This window comes from Pinus tabuliformis, chromosome J (genome assembly GCF_031772625.1).
Source record: "Pinus tabuliformis cultivar Carrire ecotype Pingquan chromosome J, CPIR1, whole genome shotgun sequence".
Taxonomy (NCBI): domain Eukaryota; kingdom Viridiplantae; phylum Streptophyta; class Pinopsida; order Pinales; family Pinaceae; genus Pinus; species Pinus tabuliformis.
In genome coordinates this window covers 969,094,874-969,116,480 of record NC_142295.1, presented here as the reverse complement: position 1 = coordinate 969,116,480, position 21,607 = coordinate 969,094,874, and the positions used below count along the sequence as shown (strand labels likewise).

Below are 21,607 nucleotides of genomic sequence, written 5' to 3'. Positions count from 1 at the left end.
ATGGGCTGTTGGGGTTGTCTTATATTTTTGGACCCTATATTAAGTGGGGCGAACCTACCTATGGTTTTTTGCATGGCTTTCACACATGGTTTTGGACGCGTTGGTTTTTTTGGTCCATGGTTTTGGACGTGATGGTTTTCGATCCATGGTATTGGATGCTTTGTCATGTATATATATCTATTGTAACATTGAAAGGAACATTATGAAAAATCAAGCTCGTAGTCCTAGTTTTGGGATCCAGGGGAAAATCTCTGTGTATATGTGTTTTATGTGTTATGCTCTCGCATTGTTTATTTTCTGTGTTTTAGAATTCGTATGCAGTTAATTTTTGTACGGAGTTAAAACCTACATTTGGAATCAAAGCTGTTTTGGCTTCAAGGGGATGCCTTTATTGCTGAGGGGTTTCACCCAGGCCTGTGGTAAACCCTGTTCAGTGGGAGATCTGCGGGATCGATTCTGGCGGTGAAAGAAGATGGCGAGCAGTGTAAATATAGAGATCGAGAAATTTAATATTCAGAGTTTTGAGTTGTGGAAACTCAAGATGGAGGATCTGTTGGTGGATAAAGATTAGTGGATCATAGTAGATCTGGGTACTAAACCAACGGGAGTGTCCGATGAAGAATGGAAGAAGTTGGATCTCAAGGCAAAAAGCACAATATGATTGTGTGTCTTAGATTTAGTACTGTTGAATGTATCAGGGGAAGCTACGGCTAAGGCTTTGTGGTACAAGTTAGGGACTTCGTATCAATCTAAGTCTCTGGTGAATAAACTATTCCTATAGAAAAAGTTGTATAACTTGAGGATGAAAGATGGAGACTCAGTGATAGAGCATTTGAATGCATTTAATACTGTAGTAAGTTAGTCATTATTTGTTGATATTAAAATTTCAGATGAAGATAAGTGCATCAGTTTTTTGTATTCTCTACCAGATTCGTGGGATATTCTGGTTATTGTAATAGGTAGCAATGCAACTGCCTTGCAGTTTGATGAAATAGTCTTATCCTTGCTAACGGAGGAGATGAGATGGAAAAATATGGAGAGACAAAATGGTGTGGCTTGTCTGTAAGAGGACAGTCCTAGAACAGAAACAAAAGTAAGTCATCGAGTGGGAGATCTAAATCTCCAGGAAAACCTATAAAGGTGGTGTGCTGGAAATGCGAAAAGGAAGGGCACTACAAAAGGGATTGTAAATCTAAAGCTCCTGATAAAGGAAAGGGATCTGATGATGTTCCTTATGCAGAGGCGAAAACCACCTCAGATGAAGGTGGGGATGTGTACTTGGCTTCTTCAAGTACACATGTAGATCATGAGGCATGTTTGATTGACTCAAGTGCATCCTTTCTCTTCACTCCCCATAGAGAGTGGTTCCGCGAGTATGAGAAATATGATGGTGGTGATGTCTTCTTGGAGGATTACAAGAAGGCTAGAATCATTGGTCGCCGAAAAGTAAATTTGAAGTTGCAAGGTGGAAGGGTTATAACACTTCTAAGTGTTCTGCATATTCCTGCATTGGCTAGAAATTTGTTTTCTGTAAGCAAGCTAGATGATGCAGGTGTAAAAATAGTGTTCAAGAAGGATACCTACAAGATGGTTCAGGGAGCACTGGTATTGATGAGGGGAGTTTGGATTGGAACTTTGTACAAGCTGCAAGGTAGCACTGTTTTTGATGGGTGCAACAATTTTGTGGTTCCTGAAAGTGGAGTAGAAAATCTAGTGGTCTCTGGAGAGAAGACCATGCTGTGGCATCAAAGGCTTAGACATATTAGAGAGAAGGGCCTTTGAATACTTCATGGTAAAGGTATGAGTAATATATCTTTGGATTTTTATTTCTATGACAATTATGTATATGGGAAGCAGAATCAGGTGAGTTTCCCCTCTAGTGGTAAGAGGGAGAAATAGATATTAGAACTTGTGCACAGTGATGTGTTTGGACCTGTGAAGGTTCCATCACTGGGCATGTTTGTGTACTATGTATCATTTATATATGACTTCCCAAAGAATACATGGATATATTTTCTTAAGAATAAATATAAAGTCTTTGACAGGTTTAAAGAATTTAAGGCTCTGGTGGAAAACCCGACAGAGAAGAAGATAAAGGTGTTGAGGACAGATAACAGTGGAGAGTTTTGTAGTAAGGAATTTGCAGAATTATGTAAGAAGTGTGGTATAGCACAGTAGAAGACTACTCTATACACACCTGAGAAAAATGGAGTTGTAGAAAGAATGAACAAGATGTTGATGGAAATGGCAAGAAGCATACTCAGTGGTGTCGGGTTAGGACAGGAATTCTAGGAAAAGGCGGTGGAGACAGCATGTTACCTGGTTAACAGATCACCTTCATCAGAGTTGGAGGATAAGATTCCACAAGAGGTATGGACTAGTAAGAAACCCTCTCTTTCACATCTGGGGGTATTTGGATGTGATGCATATGTACATGGTCCAAAGGAGAAAAGAACCAAGTTGGATAGTAAATCTGAAAAGTGCATCTTTATTATGTATAAGGATGGTTTAAACAGTTATAAGCTTTGGAACCCAGTAACAAGGAAGGTTGTGTACAGCCAAGATGTGGTGTTCAGAGAGGTGAAAGATGTTATTAAACATGAAGTCCAACCAAAGGAACCTAATAAGATAGAGTTTGAGCTTAAGGAGGAAGAATCATACTCTGCAGTAGAGGAGGAATCAGAAGATGAAGAGCCAGAAACTCTGGGTGTGAGAAGATCAGTTCGAGAAAGAAGGTAGCCAGAAAGGTATAGTCCATCTTCTTTCTATTCAAATTTTACTTTATCTATTACTAGTGATGATCCCAGAATTGTGAAGGAAGTAGTAGATTCAAAGGATGGAAAACTCTGGAAAGAGGCCATGGTTGATGAAATGGCATCTTTGCACAAAAATGAGGCTTGGGATCTAGTGGAGTTACCAGCTGGAAGGAAACCCATTGGAAGAAAATGGGTGTTCAAGAAGAAGACAAATTCAGAAGGAAAGGTGGAGAAATACAAAGCTCGGTTAGTAGCAAAAGGTTATTCCCAAGTGCCAGGAATTGAGTTTGGTGATATTTTTTCTCCTGTTGTCAAGGTAGCTTCTATTAGATTACTTTTATCTGTTGCTGCTGCTTTCGATTTTGAGGTAGAACAGATGGATGTGAAGACATCATTTCTTCACGGGGATCTGGAAGAGGAGATCTACATGAAGAAACCTAAAGGTTTTTGGTTGAAGGGTAACAAAGAATTGGTATGCAAGTTAAAGAAGTCTCTGTATGGGTTAAAATAGTCACCAAGGATGTGGTATCAGAAATTTGATACATCTATACGGGGACTTGGCTTCACCGGAAGCAAAGCAGATCACTATGTGTATTTTAAATTAATTGGTGACTGTGTTATTTATCTAGTCTTGTATGTGGATGATATGTTGCTGGTTGGAAATGATGAAGAAATTATCCAGGATTTTAAGACCCAATTGTTTTCCAAATTCGACATGAAAGATCTTGGTGCTGCAAACTATATTTTGGGCATGGAAAGTAAAAGAGATCGAGAAAGGAGGAATATCTGGTTAAACCAGAGGAAGTATGTCAAGACGATACTACAAATATTTAATATGCATGATAGTAAACTGGTGAAGGTTCCTATTCCTATAGGTGTAAAGTTATTTTTTGAACAGTGTCCCAAGACACAAGAAGAGGAAGAGGATATGTCCCGTGTTCCATATGCAAGTGTAGTCAGTAGCTTGATGTATGTGATGCTCTGTACTAGACCAGACATTGCACATGTAGTGGGAGTATTGAGCAGATTTATGTCAAAACCAGGGAAGGAGCATTGGACAATAGTGAAGAAGGTTTTCAGATATTTGCATGGCACTAGTGATTATGGGTTGTGCTACCAAGGAAGACCAGGATTGGACAGAGTTTTGGATATCTGTGGCTTTTTTTATGTGGACTAGGCTAGAGATATAGATCAAAGAAGATCTACAAGTGGGTATGTGTTTAACATATTTGGAGGTGCAGTCAGTTGGATGAGTAAGAAACAGTCTGTAGTGGCACTATCAACTACAGAGGTAGAATACATGGTAGCCACTCATGCAAGAAAGGAAGCAGTTTGACTGCGGAGATTATGTTCAAGTATGGGATTAGTACAGGGAGCTATAAGGATAGACTGTGACAGCCAAAGTGCAATTTTCTTGGCAAAGAACCCTGCTTACCATTCAAAGACAAAGCACATTGATGTTCAGTATCATTTTGTGAGGAATATGATGGAAGACAAAAAGGTGCTGCTGGTAAAGGTGGACACTTTTAAGAATGCTGCAAATGCATTGAAAAAATATGTGAGCTCTGAGAAGTTCTCTTGGTGTAGAGAAACAATGGGCATTGCAGGGCTGGATAAATGACTAAGCTCTCTTGTGGCTCCCTATGGAAAGAAAAGAAGTGGGAGAATGTTGGGGTTGTGTTATATTCTTTCCACGACTAGCCAACACAGTTAACCGAGGGGTTAGAGGGGCGCAAGAGCTCCCCTTACATTGCATCGATTGTGCAGCAAGTAACCCCCCTCTATGAGGTCCGGGGCAGCACCCCAGGGAAAATTTGTTTTGGACCCTATATTAGGTGGGGTGAACCTACCTATGGTTTTGTGCATGGCTTTCACACATGGTTTTGGACATGATGGTTTTTTCATTCCATGGTGTTGGACACGATGGTTTTCGGTCCATGGTATTGGATGCTTAGGCATGTATATATATGTATTGTAACATTGAAAGGAATATTATGAAAAATCAAGCTCGTAGTCCCAGTTTTGGGATCTAGAGGAAAATCTCTGTGTATATGTGTTTTATGTGTTATGCTCTTGCATTGTTTATTTTCTGTGTTTTAGAATTCGTATGCAGGTAATTTTTGTACGGGGCTAAACCTACATTAGTCAACCTAAATTAGTTTCCATGGGTCAAAGGAACAAGTTGACCGAGAAATATCCTGATATTCACTCCTATGTCAGCTCATAAAAGCAGGGAAACTTCAAGATTCGACCTATTTGGAGGAATTACTATTCCTAATGGAGTATACAAATGGGGAAAGAGCACAAAAGCATGGAAACATCTCTGCTTTTTCCCAAAGGAACTCATGAAGGATTTGGCAAGGCTTATCCTCTCATGCTATATATGTGAGGCTAGGGCCATTTTGGAAAAGGTCGAAACATTTGAAAGGATTACCTATTTGACTATCGAAGACAGTATCCAACAAAGGAACTGCAAGAGGTTAAGAAGGGAGAGAGAGAGGAGCTGGAGGAGTAAGGGAAGGCTGATACAACCGATGGTTGTAATCACCATTTTCTATCATTAATATAGAATTTTAATTGTGTTGTCCACTCCATGGCATTAGTATTGTAACTAGTTTACAAGTTTATGCAATGTCATTATTATGAGTGGCTTAGATACATGTGATTTGATATCTTTATATGTTAGTGCATTTATAATCACAGTTATATGTTGTGATATTACACCTTGTCTTACCTATGTGTAGGTTTTGATCTTGGAGCTAGCTAAGGGGTCTTCCACTCTGCTACTTTGCGCTCTCCGGCAACACCACACCAAGACTTGAGGTAATAAGTCCTTCTTCCTGATTTGAATCTCATTTGACTAACACAGATATGCATGTATCTCCATGCCAAATGCAGCTAATCTGACAGTCTTCCAAGGATCTCAAGAAGATCCTTGAGGGTATCTCCATCACCAAACACCCATTCTTTAATCCTTATAGCATAGAATAAGGGTGCTAAAAAGGACTTGAACAGGAAAGCTACTCAAAGATATATTGAAGTCCTAAGCTAAGGCAAATTTTAATATCTAGAAGAGGAAATCCTAATAGCTATTAGGAGCATAACTGCACCTCAAGGAGAAGGATAAAGTCAAAAGATTCATGACAAACATCTAAAACTAGAGCCATATCAAGAAGAAAACTTAGGAAGTCTCCTTGATCATCCTTTCCAACCTCCCAAATAAACCAAAGAACTATAGGAAACAATTAATAGAAATCATATATTGGAACTCAAGGCTAAGGATTTTCTCTCTTGCCTCTCGTCAAATCCTTCGTGACTTCAAGAAAGAAATCATAAAGCCATGGAAGACTTGCAGTACATGACAAAGGAGAACATGGCAATAGTTTTTAATGAATTGGAGATCCAAGAATATGTGGATCACATTAAAGCCTAGTTCCAAACTATCATCAGCATATAATATTCTCCATCATTCAAGAGCTCCATGCACCATATACATTAAAGTAGTCTCTTTCTCATACTTCGGTATATATTAAAGCTTACTTCTTAAATCCAAGTATGACAATATTTAGTATCTTGTTCCGCACATGGCTTCATTAGAAGTACGCTTACACTTTAAGTGATGCTCTATTTTCAAGTAGTGTAGGAGATTAAATAAATAAATAGTAAAGATAAAATAAGTCTAACTATGAAAGATAGGAAACTGATGCAATTATATAAGGACTTGCTTGAAAACTAAGTTACTAGAAGGCAAAGTCCTCAATAATATTTGCATTATGTTGTTGGTTCTTTGCAAATTATTCAAATTCTTGCATATTGTCATGTTAGCTAATGTGGGATGCATTAAGTTCCTCCTACTAATGAGTCTTGACCAATCGACATCAACACGTTATCTTTGCTCAAGGCTAGAGACTTAATTTAGTACCTTGAGGCATGCATTCATTGATGGCGAGTTCTCTTGTTGATGATAATGGGAATACATCAATTTCCCCTGATTATTGGATATTCCAGGTGACTCGCACTTAATGTATTTTTTTGTCCCTAGCAAGATGTACAGGGTGGCTTGATGCTCATTAAGATCATTGGTGAGCCATATCACATTAGTAAATGTGTTAGAAAATTATATATTATAGAGAAATGGAACACATAAAATATATTGTAGAAATGTAAACACATAAAACACATAAAACAAGAGAGACACATATATACGTGGTTCACCCAATTTGGGCTACGTCCACGAGAAACAGCCAGTCCTTCCTTTTATATTATCCAACAAACTGAAGAGATACAACCTACAACAAATCTGTTGTAATTCCCTCTTTGCTCTCACACAATGTCATCAGTCTTTCTCATTTAGAATACAGATCTCCATAGACGCAATACAATTCCCTCATATATAGTAAAGGGTTTCCTTCTAGGGAAAAAAACCCTAAATTAAACATAACTTCTACCGTCAGATCTCCACCTAATGAATGGCCCAAATTGACTATGAAATTAAAACATTTACAAGGAAATTTTACATCTATTTTTAGCTTGGGGGGCGTTGTCCCTGATCCCCTACCAGAGGGGGCCTCCTAAAGATCGATGTTGCCCCCCCTTGCAGTGAAAATATTACGGGCGGTGTTGCCACCACATTACGAACTGGGGTCCAATGTGGTGATACCTCTGAATAAAGAAGATAATCAAGCTCCACACCCAATAATCTCCCACTTGGAGACTGATTATAGCAACTCCACCGCTAGTTCATTTGCTAGAAAATGACTCTGCTTTGGACCTGCATATTTCTCATCTTCTTCATCATACTTGAAGACCAATTGAAACTGAGCAGAATCTTAGTTTCTCCCTGGTTACAACTTTTGTTAACATATCTGTAGGATTATGGCTAGTGTGTATCTTTTCCAGCTTCAACTGTCCATCTTCCAACACTGACCATATGAAATGGTACTTGCGTTGTATATGTTTAGTCTTGGAGTGAAATGAAGAGTTCTTTGCAAGATGTATGGAACTCTCGTTGTCACTGTATAACCTACCCAACTCCTGCTTCTTACCCAATTCATCTAGAAACCTTTGTAACCAAATCATTTCTTTACAAGCCTTTATAGTAACAACATGCTCTGCTTCCGTTGTTGAGAGTACAACAGTACTTTGTAGTTTTGAAACCCAACTGACAGTTGTTCCACCTACAGTAAGCACATATGCCATTGTGCTCCTCCTGTTATCTCTATCACTCGCCATATCTGCATCAACATATCCTTGGAGAGAAATGTTTGAAACACCAAAGCATAATGCTTGATTTTTGGTACCTCTCAAATACCTGAGAATCCACTTCACTGCCATCCAATGTTCTTTTCCTAGATTGTTCATGTACCTGCTTACAACTCCCACTACATGTGCAATATTAGGCCTTGTACAGACCATTGCATACATTAAGCTTCCAACTATTAATGCATATGGAACTTTAGACATATAATGTTAGGGTCCCACCCTAACCCCCTTATTTATGTAGTAGGATCGAATCATAGTTATAGTTAAGTAAGGAGTCAATAAAGCCCATATTAATAATTGTAAGTAGTTAACCTGCAATTAATGATGGGACCACAGTTAGTTGCAAATGGGCCATGGTGTTATATAGATGGTATTAATAAGAACCATGGTATTGATCCATGGTATTGCATGTATGAGTCATATATAAAGGATAGAGACTCCCTGCGAGGAGCATCGTGTCTTATTTTGTAATCGAGCTCTGCTCTATTGGAGGTTGCCCCCTCGAAGAGGCAAGTGAATATTGCTTTCTGAATAATAAAATACTTGTTGTTGTTTCTCACTATTCTATGTTCTAGGTATATTTCTTCGCATATTCTTTATTCTAGTATCTTCTTTCAGGTTAAGAAGCATAACAAGTGGTATCAGATCTCTTTCCAGGGCTGGTGGGATCTCCATTTCTTAGCAATTTTTTTTTTTTTGGCTAGAGACATGTTCCAGTGCCTTTAAACCACGGGATCTGTCATTGAGCGCATAAACCTGCGAATTTGGGGAGGCATGCACGTAGGAAATACAAGAGGTGGTCACGCTTGTTGGACTCCCTTGTAACCCCTGTGGGTACCCCTTCGAGTAGAAGTACATTAGACAGAACCGTGCATGGACTGTCTTCCAAGTACCCTCTGGTTATATCGGAAGCCCCCTAGCTCCTTTGAAACCCCACCATAGATAAACCGTCAGCCGTCTTGCTGCTACAGTACACCAAGAATAGCACTCAGAGATATTACTCGCCCGTAGGATAGGGTAGTCAGGTTGTACGGCTAAGGGTACGGTTGATCCTCCTTAGTTAGATCCCTGAAACATTGGGCCGAGTACTACTGTCAGACCCTTATGTATATTGTGATCCGTAGCACCTAAAACTCCTCAAGACCATAGTTCCCTTTTCTATCTCGGGATCATGCATAATCTCTGCCAGATCAGATCTCGCAAGTGGGGTTGTAGCAGCAGCAGACATCAGTTCTGCAGTTCCGAGTTAACAGAATAGGCATTCTGATCTATTAGATCCATCAGATCCGCAACAGTAATCTGTTCCACTGCTCAGAGCTATCCGATCAGCCATTCATATCTCTCAGATCCACTAGATCTGAGTAGTTGTGTGGGGTTCCTATACCGGGGCGTGATTTTCGCAGGACTTTTGGCAGCATTGACATTTTGGGGATTCGGCTACTGCAGTATTCCTAGGCAAGGAGTAAAACTCCGTTAGGAGTTTTCAAAAATAAAAAATAAAAAATTTGAGACCCAGGGTGCTTATTAGTGATCTAGCCCATAAGAATCAAGACGACGAGCTAAGCAAGGTGGTACCATTCAATTGTTAGTGAAAAAAATTTGGGCGGTCCCAAATTTCAAGTACATCGGATTGGTGCATGGTAGAAACTAGAGCTCAAGCTATGGCCAATGAGAAGATCGACAAACTTGAACAATCCTTGCAAGCCATCCAAGCTCAGCTTGACAAACAAACTTACGCACTCTCTAAGGGCAAGGAGGAAGCCCGCGAGGAGGCGTATATTGGCAATGGACACAGTGAGGGTGAGTCTAGCCACTCTCTTCACCTCTAGGGCACCCACCAACGATTCATCTGCGACCTCCCAAGCTGGATATGCATAAATTTGATGGTTCTCACCCAGCCGCATGGGTAGCACAAATGGAGTAGTGTTTCAATCTGAATAACATCTTAGATAATGAGACTCAGCTTATGGCGGAGAGCATGTATGGCAATGGTGGGAATGGCATCAATGTTGCAATGGAAGTTTTATGACTTGGGCCACCTTCAAAAAATCTCTTACAGAGCGCTTTGACCAGGAATTTGCTTTTTGGGTCATCTCACTAAGCTCCGACAGACTGGCACAGTGGATGAATATGTTACAGCCTTTGAAGCCTTAGATTTCCGCACTAGGGATCTCCCAGATGCGTTCTACACGAAATGTTTTATCAGCGGTCTTAAAGAGGCCATACAAGCCCATGTCTAACTACACCACCCTCCCACATGGTCAGAGGCTTGCAACATAGCTCATAACGTGGAATGTGCATTAGCAGCCCGGTCTATTCACCCAAATTTCACCGCCAAGGGTTGTGCCCATAGGCTCACAGCATGACTCAAACACTTAAGGTTCAAAAGGTGTCACCTGTAGAAATGGCCGAAAGAAGAAAGCAGGGATTATGTTACTACTGTGATGAAAAATATTCCCTAGGTCATAAATGCAAGGAGCCCAATTTTTTTCAAATTGATGCCACTGATTACAGCTAATTGGAGGAAGCCCCACCACTTGAGGAACCGGAGGAGGTAGAAGAGGACAACCAGAAGGACAATGTCCCTGATGAACCAGTTATTTCACTACATGCTTTGGCAGGGATTTCTTCACCTCAAACTCTCAAAATCAGAGGTTTTATTAAACATCGGCCAGTAGTAGTCTTGATTGATAGTGGAAGTACACATAATTTCATCCATCAAAAAGTCACGGAAGTAGTGCATTGTTTTGTACGAGTAGTTTCTAACTTCCAAGTCCAAATTGCGGATGGGGGAATAATGAAATGTGAAGGCTGTTGTGAAAATGTCAAACTTCAAATGGGGGATTATCAGTTGAAGACCCACATGTTTTCCGTACACATGGGAGGGTGCGAAATTGTCCTCAGTGCTAAATGGCTTTGCACTCTTGGACCAATCACAATGGATTTCCAAGAGTTATATATGAGCTTTAAGCAGAACAACTCCACGCATACCTTCCGTGGACTCCAGGCAAGAGCTCCCTCTATCATCAGCTCACATAGGATGGAAAAATTGCTAAAAAAGGGCCATCATGGAGTTATAGCTCAATTTAATGCCATCCAGGCCGTCGAACCCAATTCTCTGCAGATTCATCCTGAGATGCAACAGATTTTAAATAACCATCTGCCATTCTTTGACAAGCCTCATGAGCTTCCACCCTCGCGAGGGGAACATGATCATAGCATCACCTTGGTTCCAGGGGCCCAACCACCAAATGTGCGCCCATACAGATATCCTTTCACCCAAAAGAATGAAATAGAAAAAATAATCAAGGAACTTTTGGAAGCAGGTGTCATTCGTCCTAGCATTAGTCCTTAGTCATAACTGGTGGTCATGGTGCTCAAGAAAGATGGGGAATGGCGGATATGTCCAGACTTAAAGGCCCTCAATAAGTTGATAGTCAAAGATAAATTTCCCATCCTGGTTGTTGATGATTTGCTAGATGAACTCAATGGGGCTAAATGCTTCACTAAGTTGGATCTTCGCTTAGGCTACCACCAAATTCACATGAAGGAAGTCGACATTCCAAAGACTACTTTCAGAACTCATGAAGGCCATTATGAGTTCTTGGTCATGCCATTCAGTCTTTATAATACCCCATCTACTTTTCAGAGCCTTATGAACCACCTTCTCAAACCATATCTCAGGAAATTTGTCCTTGTCTTCTTCGATGACATCCTCATCTATAGTTGCACTTGCGCCACACATCTTCAGCATGTAGATCTGCTCTTGCAACTGCTCCACAAGCATAAATTATTTGTTAAAATGTCCAAATGTTCTTTTGGCATGGAAGAAGTTGAGTATTTGGGCCACATTGTGGGGTGTGAAGGTGTCAATGTGGACCCCAAAAAGATCTAGGCAATGCAGGATTGGCCTCAACCTAAGACCTTGAAGAGCCTGAGAGGATTTTTGGGTCTCACAGGCTATTATTGCAAATTTGTCCGCAATTATGGTCACATTGCTAAGCCCCTCTCTCAACTCCTCAAGAAAAATTCATTCTTTTGGAATGATGATGCACAACAGGCATTTACAGCTCTCAAAAATGCCATGTGTTCCACTCCAGTCTTAGCACTACCTGATTTCACCAAATCTTTTGTCATTGAATGTGATGCTTCGGGTACGGGTATTGGGGTGGTCTTAATGCAGGAAGGTTGACCCTTGGCCTTCACAAGCCAACAACTAAGTGGGAAGAATCTGTGATAATCTACCTATGAGAAGGAAATGATGGCCATCTTACATGCAGTAGATACCTGGCGACCTTACTTACTGGGGCGACGTTTCCAAATCCGCACAGACCATCATAATCTTAAATATTTTTTGGAGAAATGCCTATCCTCCCCACAACAAAATAAATGGCTCACCAAAATGCTGGGATATGATTATGAGATCATTTACAAGAAAGGGCACGAAAATAGTGTAGCAGATGCATTATCTCGCCAATTTGAGGAGGAAAGTACCCTACTCGCAATTTCCCTTCCCATTCTAGAATGGATTGAAGAAGCTTGCAGGGAATGGTTTTCACATCCCTGGCTCTCCCAACTCATTACTCAATTGCAGGCGGATCCAAATTCCACCAAGGGCTACTCGTGGCAGGATGAGATTCTTTGCTACAAGGGCAAAGTCGTAATATCACCAACATCCACCCTCAAAAGCCGCATTTTGGCAAAATTGCACTCATCCCCCATTGCAGGACATTCAGGCTTTCAGAAGACATATGCTCGCGCTAGAAGATCATTTTTTTGGACAGGCATGAAAAAGGACATTGTTACTTTTGTAGTGGAATGTGATGTCTATCAACGCCACAAAGGGGAGACAGTCAAAGCACCAGGCACATTACAACCGTTGCCTATCCCGACATCTATATGGATGGAGGTTTCTATGGATTTCATTACAGGTCTTCCAAAGTCAGGAAGAAAGTCAGTCATCATGGTGGTTGTGGACCGACTTTCTAAGTATGCTCATTTCTGCGCCCTACTCCACCCGTTTACACCGACTTTGGTCGCTCAATATTTCATGTATCAGATCTTCAAATTGCATGGCATGCCCACTTCTATTGTGTCTGATCGTGACCCGATCTTCACCAATAATTTTTGGCAGGAACTCTTCAGGCTACAAGGCACCCAACTAAAACTCAGTACTTCCTATCATCCACAAGCGGATGGTCAAACTGAATCCGTCAACAAATGTCTGGAAACCTACCTTAGGTGTTTCACTTCAGAAAAGCAACATATATGGGTACAGTGGTTGCCTCTAGTTGAATGGTGGTATAACACCAACTATCATGCCACCACCAAAGTGACTCCTTGTGAAGAAGTTTATGGTCAACTCCCTCCTTCCCCTACTTCTTATATCAAGGGGTGCTCAAAGGTACAAGCAGTGGATCAACTCCTACAAAACCGCACAACCGTGCTCGCCCATCTTAGAGAGAATTTTCATCAAGCTCAAAACCACATGAAGCAACAGGTAGATTAGCATCACTCAGAGCGCCAATTTCAAGAAGGGGATCTGGTATTTTTGAGGCTACAACCATATAAGAAAACTTCACTCAAAGACAAGGGTTGTCATAAACTATCTCCAAAATTCTATGGACCATATCAAGTACTTCAGCGCATTGGAGAAGTGACCTACAAGCTAGCTTTGCCACCCACTGCAAAAATCCATCCAGTTTTCCATGTCTCATGCCTCAAGAAAGTGATTGGGAACAATTGTATAATTCAAACCAGTCTACCTAAATTGGATGAAGAAGGGTCAATCTGGCTCGAACCTAAACAGGTCCTAGACACACTAGAACAACACCTGCATGGCCGCATGATCAGGGAAGTCCTCGTCAAGTGGAAAGACACCTCTCCGGAAGATGCAACCTGGGAACCAACCACTATTCTTCAGCAGTTTCCGCAGCTTCAGCCTTGAGGACAAGACTATTCTTAAGGGGGAGGGCATGTTAGGGTCCCACCCTAACCCCCTTATTTATGTAGTAGGATCGAGTCATAGTTTTAGTTAAGTAAGGAGTCAGTAAATCCCATATTAATAATTGTAATTGGTTAACCCTCAATTACTGACGGGACCATAGTTAGTTGCAAATGGGCCATGGTATTAGATAGATGGTATTAATAAGAACCATGGTATTGATCCATGGTATTGCATGTATGAGTCATATATAAAGGATAGAGACTCCTTGCGAGGAGCATCGTGTCTTATTTTGAATCGAGCTCTGCTCTATTGGAGGTTGCCCCCTCTAAGAGGCAAGTGAACATTGCTTTTTGAATAATAAAATACTTGTTGTTGTTTCTCACTATTCTATGTTCTGGGTATATTTCTTCGCATATTCTGTATTCTGGTATCTTCTTGTAGGTTAAGAAGCATAGCATGTAAGCCATTTCTTCCTAAGTCTTAGAACACAACTCCTTACTTAGTTTGAAATGGCTAGCCAAAGGTATACTAACCGGTTTTGCATATTAAAACTTTTCAACACATTTTCTATGTACTCACTCTGAGACAATGTTAATTTTCGATTCTTCCTGTCTCTAGTTATTCTCATACCAAGGATTTGTTTTGCAACACCCAAATCCTTCATTGCAAATGAGTTCTCCAATTTTATTTTGAGCACATTCATTTCCTACACGTTAGAACCTACAACATGCACGTCATCTACATACAATAACAATATAATATAGTTGTCATCATTTTTCCTTTTGAGATAAACACAATGATTAGAGTGACATCTAGTATAACCTTGTTTAGACATAAAGCCGTCAAATTTTAGATACCACTACCTTGGAGCCTATTTTAAGCCATACCGGCTCTTCTTCAACCTGCACACTATTTTCTCCTTCCCTTTTACCTCATATCCTTGTGGCTGCTGCATATATATCTCTTCCTCCAAATCCCCATGGAGAAAGGTTGTCTTTACATCTAACTACTCAAGAGGCAAATCTTCAGCTGCTACTAGACTTAAAATAGTTCTGATTGAAGTCATTTTAACAATAGGAGAAAATATCTCATCAAAATTTATACCCTTTTTCTGTGCAAACCCCTTCACCACAAGTCTCTCTTTATACCTTTTTCTACCTCCATCTTCTTCTTTCAACCTGTAAACCCATTTATTCTACAATGTTGTTTTACCTGCAGGCAGCCTGACTAAGTCTGAAGTCTAGTTATGTGCTAAGGATTCCATCTCTTCTTTCATGGCTTGCTCCCACTTCTTCCTAGTTTCTACCTGCACTGCATCTTCATAATATTCTGGTTCACCAGAATCAATCAACAATACATAATATAATGAAGGAGAGTATCGTTTAGGGGGTCAACTTATCCTGGTAGATCTTCTAACACCACTTTCAGGTGTTTGAGGTGCTTGTTGTTGTTGTAGTTGTTGTTGTTGTTTTGGTTGTTTATCATTATGATTTTCAGGCACCATCACTTTTTATGTGATCTCATCAAGCACTATGTATTCTTTGTTTTCTTTTTCCTATTTATTTTCCTACAATTGATCCTTATACAAAACCTTTTCATTGAATATGAAATCTCTACTTCTAATGATTTTGTGTTTTTCATAATCATAAAAGTGATAACCAAAATCATTAACACCATATCCAATAAAGGTACATTTCTTTGATTTTGCCTCAAGATTTGTTCTATTTTCTTTATTAATGTGGACAAAGGCTTCACAACCAAAAGTCTTTAAAAATGAGTAGTTTACCTTTTTACGTGTCCATGCCTCCTCTAGAATACCACCATCCAAGGAACTTGAAGGCCCTCTATTTATTAGATAAAAAACAGTATCTACAGTATCTTCCCAAATTGTAAAGGAAATCTTGCAGGCAATCTCATGCACCTTGCACGCTCCATGATTGTCCTGTTCATCCTTTCTGACATGCCATTTTCTTGTGGTGTTCCTAGAACTGTCTTCTTAGAGCAAATTCCATTCTCTGAACAGTACCTACCAAACTCTTTTCTGCAATATTCACCTCCATTGTCTAATCTGAGACACTTCAACCTTTTTCTTGTCTCATTTTCAACCAAAGCTTTCCATTTCTTGAAAGTATCAAATACATCATATTTATTTCGAATACAATAAAGCCAGGTTTTTCTAGTTGCATCATCAATAAAAGTAACATAATAATGAGATCCGCCGAGAGATGATACCTGAGCAGGTCCCCATACATCTATATGCACAAGCTTTAATTTTTTCTCTCTTCTTTTCTTTACCAACTCTGAGGAATGTGACTCTCTTTTGTTTTCCATAAACACAATTCTCACAGAATTTTAAATCAACATGCTTCAAGCCTGGCAACAAATTTCTTGAGTGAATAATTTGCATCCCCTTCTCACTCATGTTCCCAAGCCCATGATGCCACAATGTCGTATCTTCTCCTATAGAGGTTAAAGCATTAACATAATTAGAAATACCATTGCATAAATAAAATGTACCAACCTTTTCTCCTTTTTCTATTACCAGGGATCCTTTAGTGACCTTCCAAGTTTTATCTGTAAAATTAGTTACACAGCCTTCACCTCCCAACTACCTTGTTGAAATTAGATTTTTCTTCAGATCTGGAACATGCCTTACCTCCTTCAATAGCCATTGATTTCCATTCTATTGTTTTATGAAAACTATACCCATTCCAATGATTTTACAGGGTTTATCATCACCCAATCGAACTTGTCCAAAATCTCCTTGAACATAATCATGAAAATGTTTCCTATCAGGTGTGGCATGGAATGAGGCCCTTGAAACTACCACCCAGGCATCAATAATATTTTCTAATGAAAGAATCAAAGCATATTGCAACACATCACCTATCACATTCCCTTCATGATTGTTTTCTTACTGCACGTCTCCTTCTTTTCGCTTCCGAGACTTACAGTATTTCTTCAGGTGTCCTTTCTTCCCACATTTCCAGCACACTATCCCCGATCCAGACCTGGATCTTCCTTTCCTTGACTTACTGCGATATCCTAGGCTATTTCCTCTTTCCAATTTTCTTCCCCTAGTCTCTGCAATCAAAACATTACTTGATGTCTCACCGGAGCTTTTCTGTCGCATTTCCTCGCTAAGGATTGCACCGACAACATCATCAAACTTTAAAGTACTAGCTCCAGAGAAAGAGCTACTAATGGCCATAACTAAACTATTCCAACTTTTTGGAAATGAGCACAGAAATAACAGAGCCATAACTTCATCACCAAAAGTTACCCCTACAGAAATTAGCTGACTCGTAACTATATTAAATTCATTTAAATGATCAGCAAAATATCCACCTTCTGACATCTTCATATTAAATAAATTCTCCATAAGAAATACTTTATTTGAGGTTGAGGATTTTTCATATAGTTTGGCCAATTCCTTCATTAAACCCTCTGTTTTCATTTCCTTTGAGATATTAGTGGCTACCAATGATGCTAGGCGCAATTGTATTGTTCCAAGCTTCGTTTTGTCAAGAATATCCCATTGTATGTCTATCATACTCATCGGCTTCTTTGTCTTTCCGCTCAATGCTAGGTACAAATCTCTCTGTTACAAATAATCTTCCATCTGCATCTTCCACAGTTGGTAGTTTTGGCCGTTAAATTTTTCGACCCTAAACCTACCATCTTCTGCCATTGCTCCCACTCGAACTAGGAACCCTTCTCTCCTACGAGTTTATCATCCAAATAGACCTTTGGCTCTAATACCAGTTGTTATAAAATTATATATTACAGAGCAATGGAACACATAAAATATATTGCAGAAATATAAACACAGAAAACACATAAAACAAGAGAGACACAGATATATGTGGTTCACCTAATTTGGGCTATGTCCACAGGAAATAACTAGTCCTTCATTTTATATTATCCAACAAACTGAAGAGATACAACCTACAACATATCTGATGTAATTCCCTCTTCGCTCTCACACAATCTCCTCTCTCTTTCTCATTCAGAATGCAAATCTACATAGACACAATACAATTCCTTCATATATAGTGAGGCGTTGCCTTCTAGGGAACAAACCCTAAATTAGACATAACTCCTACCACCAGAGCTTTGCCTAATGAATGACCTAGATTTACTACGAAATTACAAAATTTTACATTACATCTATTTTTAGCTTCGGGGTCGCTTCCCCTGATCCCCCGCCGGGGGGGCTCCTAAAGATTGTTGTCGCCCCCCCTGGACCCCCCTTGCAGTGAAAATATTATGGGCGGAATTGCCACCACATTAAGAACTAGGGTCCAATGCGATGATACCTCTAAATAAAGAAGATAATCAGGCTCCAAACCCAACAAAATGGCATGCATTAATGATCCATAATCCGATGATCTCTTTCCATGCTTGACTCCAACACATTCATTCAGATGGTAGAGAGTTGCACCATGGGATCAGGATTCAATGAAGGTTTTTAAAAATTTCAGCAACAGTTACAGCCCCTTTGGTTTCCAAATAAGGGGGGTAGATTTTAAACCTTCATTAGTTATCAACACCACACAATGAGTTTCAAAGTTCAACAGTAAAGAAACCTTCATCGATCATCAACGTTAAATAGTCATCATACATCAACATGGTACCCTATTTTGGATTAGTTTCAGACTCAGTTTGATCGTCAACGGTTATCAACCTCACACGATTCATTATCAACATACTTGGTGGCTCCAACATACAGGTAAAACATGAGGTAAGAATCAACATGAGACTCTTTCTTTGATTAACAATTTTAGGAATGATGATAAGAAAATTACATAAGAATTCATTTGTTTCCAATCTACTTTTCCCTCATGATTATGTGCCTACACTTGTAAAATTGCCTTAATCCATTCTTTGTCCAGGATCCCAACACTTCCTTAAAGTTTTGTATTCTTGTTCTTATTTCCTTTTGGATTGCATAGTTGGTAGTATCTATTTCCTTGATGCAATAAAATAAAATATTCCAAAACTTTGAAGGGTGCTTGCAAATAAGAAAAATTCAGTTTAAAGCGATGAAGTGCCTAGTTGAGTTATGGGCCAAAAGGGACCTTGATCAGTGAGCTCCCAGGAGTCAGTAAGAATATATTTCAAGATTTGTTGATTTTTTTGAAAAAGGGACTCGGAATCCTATGGATATCGTGAAATTTCAAGGTATATATAATGGGATTGCAAATGTGCTCTTCATGGCGCTTTGCTTTCCTAGGCAACATTATTTCCCCTAGTTAATTTACTGTCAGCGTGTTGAGGAGACCAACATAGAGATATCTAATTTCTTGGCCTTTGTTTCATGTATATTTAAGGTCAGGCTTGCATGGGTCTCTCTAAGTACATGGATTTATTTCAGTTTATACTCAATGAGGCATGTGGTGGTGATATTTTGGTTGTAGTAGAGGCACTGGAAATTGAATTATTTGCAAGAATTGGTATGGTCATCATGTAATTTCATATTTTCCTATCATAAGTGTTGAGTGGGTTGTACTTCTCAGTTTAGAGGGGAATTCTATTTGATATATATATATATATAGATATATATATATATATATATAATTTTAATTTTAATGAACATAAACATGGTCAAGCACACGTAGTGTTGCAAATCATCTATTTTTTTCCAAAGTGTTGACTACTTTTTCTGAGACACAATAGTAGTTGGAGCTTATTCAAAGTAAACAACAAGCACATTGGAGCCACTATTTGAAGGAAATAGAGACTTGCAAGATTTTAAATCTAAGATTTATCTTGTTTTAACAAAACAACATCCTAGATCTGAGATTTCGTCAGTTTTTCTAGTTTAACCGATACATGCTCCGAGTTCCCAAGTGAAACCTCAATATTTGACCCCAAGACCAACACCATTGTAGCCCCAATTACAAGTGCCATTGACACTACATCATCAATTCCAAAGAAAAATATTTCGTTCTCAGAATTTGATGGCAAATACCTTGCAATCACAACAAAGAATGATGCAAGAATTTCATATTTTAGGCTTTCCACACGCTATGGGCCCAATCCAATAGTCAAAGTTTTTTTTGTGCATAAAGAACCAAATTTTTCACTTCCGTGGTAGTGCAAGCATCAATTTAGCTCGAGTAAGCAACAGGTTTAGTATTTATGGTTGCATTCTAATAACCAATGGGCATACGATATAGCATCATATAAGTGATGCTAAAGAAGCGAAGATCAAATACATAGTAATTGACTATTGTGCTCATGATTGGCAGTAAATGTAATATTGTGATGCTAAATGTGAGCGATAATGAGTTTAGGAAAGGAGTATATCCAATTGAATTTGGAGCCCTACCCACCTTGTAGGATGTTGTCACTATTGTAGATTATCCATTTGAAAGTGACACAATTTCTATGACTAATGTATTTGTATCACATATCGAAGTTCTTTCATGTTTCCATGGGGCCATTGAGCTTCTTGGAGTCCAGATTGATGTTCTTGTAAATGTTGGGGGGATTGATTTTAATGAAAAGGTCTATTGTGTGGGAATTGCATTTCAACCACTTTAACATGAAGATGCATAAAATATTGCATATGTTATTCCAAATCTTATTATTACACACTTTTCCATGGATTATGAGCACTCAAGGGACTATGAGTGATTTCCCATAATTGGAATAGAATGGCTAAAAATAGAGAATCTTGATTTTTGTATTGCAATGGGAATGATGTCTAACCAAAAAGGTGTTCATGTAAGAACTATAGAACCAATAGATCTAGTAGTAAATTCTTAAGGTCATTAGATATTATCCCAAGATTTGATGGAATTAGTATTGCTAATAATGGAATTGTCCCTTTCATGAATGGTGAGCACATAGGTTTTAGCTACCTTGTTTCAAATAAGTACATAGGACAATATTTCAAAGTCAAAATTCTCTATGATTTTGAGTATCATAAATCTGATATTGAGCTTTCTACTCACAAACACCTAGTCCTTGCACATATAAAAGGGAAGCCTCCATCTTATTACATCATTTTAGGTTTTGTATTTTCATCTCTCTCCATGACATACCTTCGTTCTAAATATGAAAAGTATTATGACTACAATGATCCAGTAAAATTGTTGGACAAGCTATTGCATTCTATGGCACAAACAAAATATGAATAGTTGGTGATGATTTCTCAAATTATGGTTGGGAGTTAGAATGCAAATATGTGGGGAGCTTTTGAGACTTTAGAGAAGTGAGTTACTAGATCATATGTAGGGCATATTGTAGTATGTTTAAAGGATGATTAGATTTATAGTGATGGAAATTCAACAACATGTGTTACATTTATTCTTGGAATATATTGTAACAACCCCTGGTTGATTTTACATGTAAATAAAATAAGACCAAGGACATCAGACATGTATTCTAAGTTGAATGTTGGGTAAAACATTATAGTGGGAATCACTTGTGGATTAATTAATGGCTATGGAAATTAGCAAAGGCATTGGGAAAGGAAAAGAGGCAATAGTTGGCATTTAATTATGAAAATAAAGGAAAACGAAGGTGAAGAGACACAAATTTTCATGCAAGGGAAATTAGAGGGAAAATGTAGGAAAATAAAGAAAACAAGGGATATTAATGATAAAAAGGCATCAAAGAATAAGTTGCTATA

At 39.0% G+C, this 21,607-nt stretch overlaps 1 pseudogene; it reads left to right on the top strand.

Annotated features, from left to right (window-relative positions):
- Nucleotides 1-21,149, top strand: part of LOC149230060 (protease Do-like 9 pseudogene) — a 28,740-nt pseudogene extending 7,591 nt beyond the window's left edge.
- The last annotated feature ends 458 nt before the right edge of the window (nucleotides 21,150-21,607 follow it).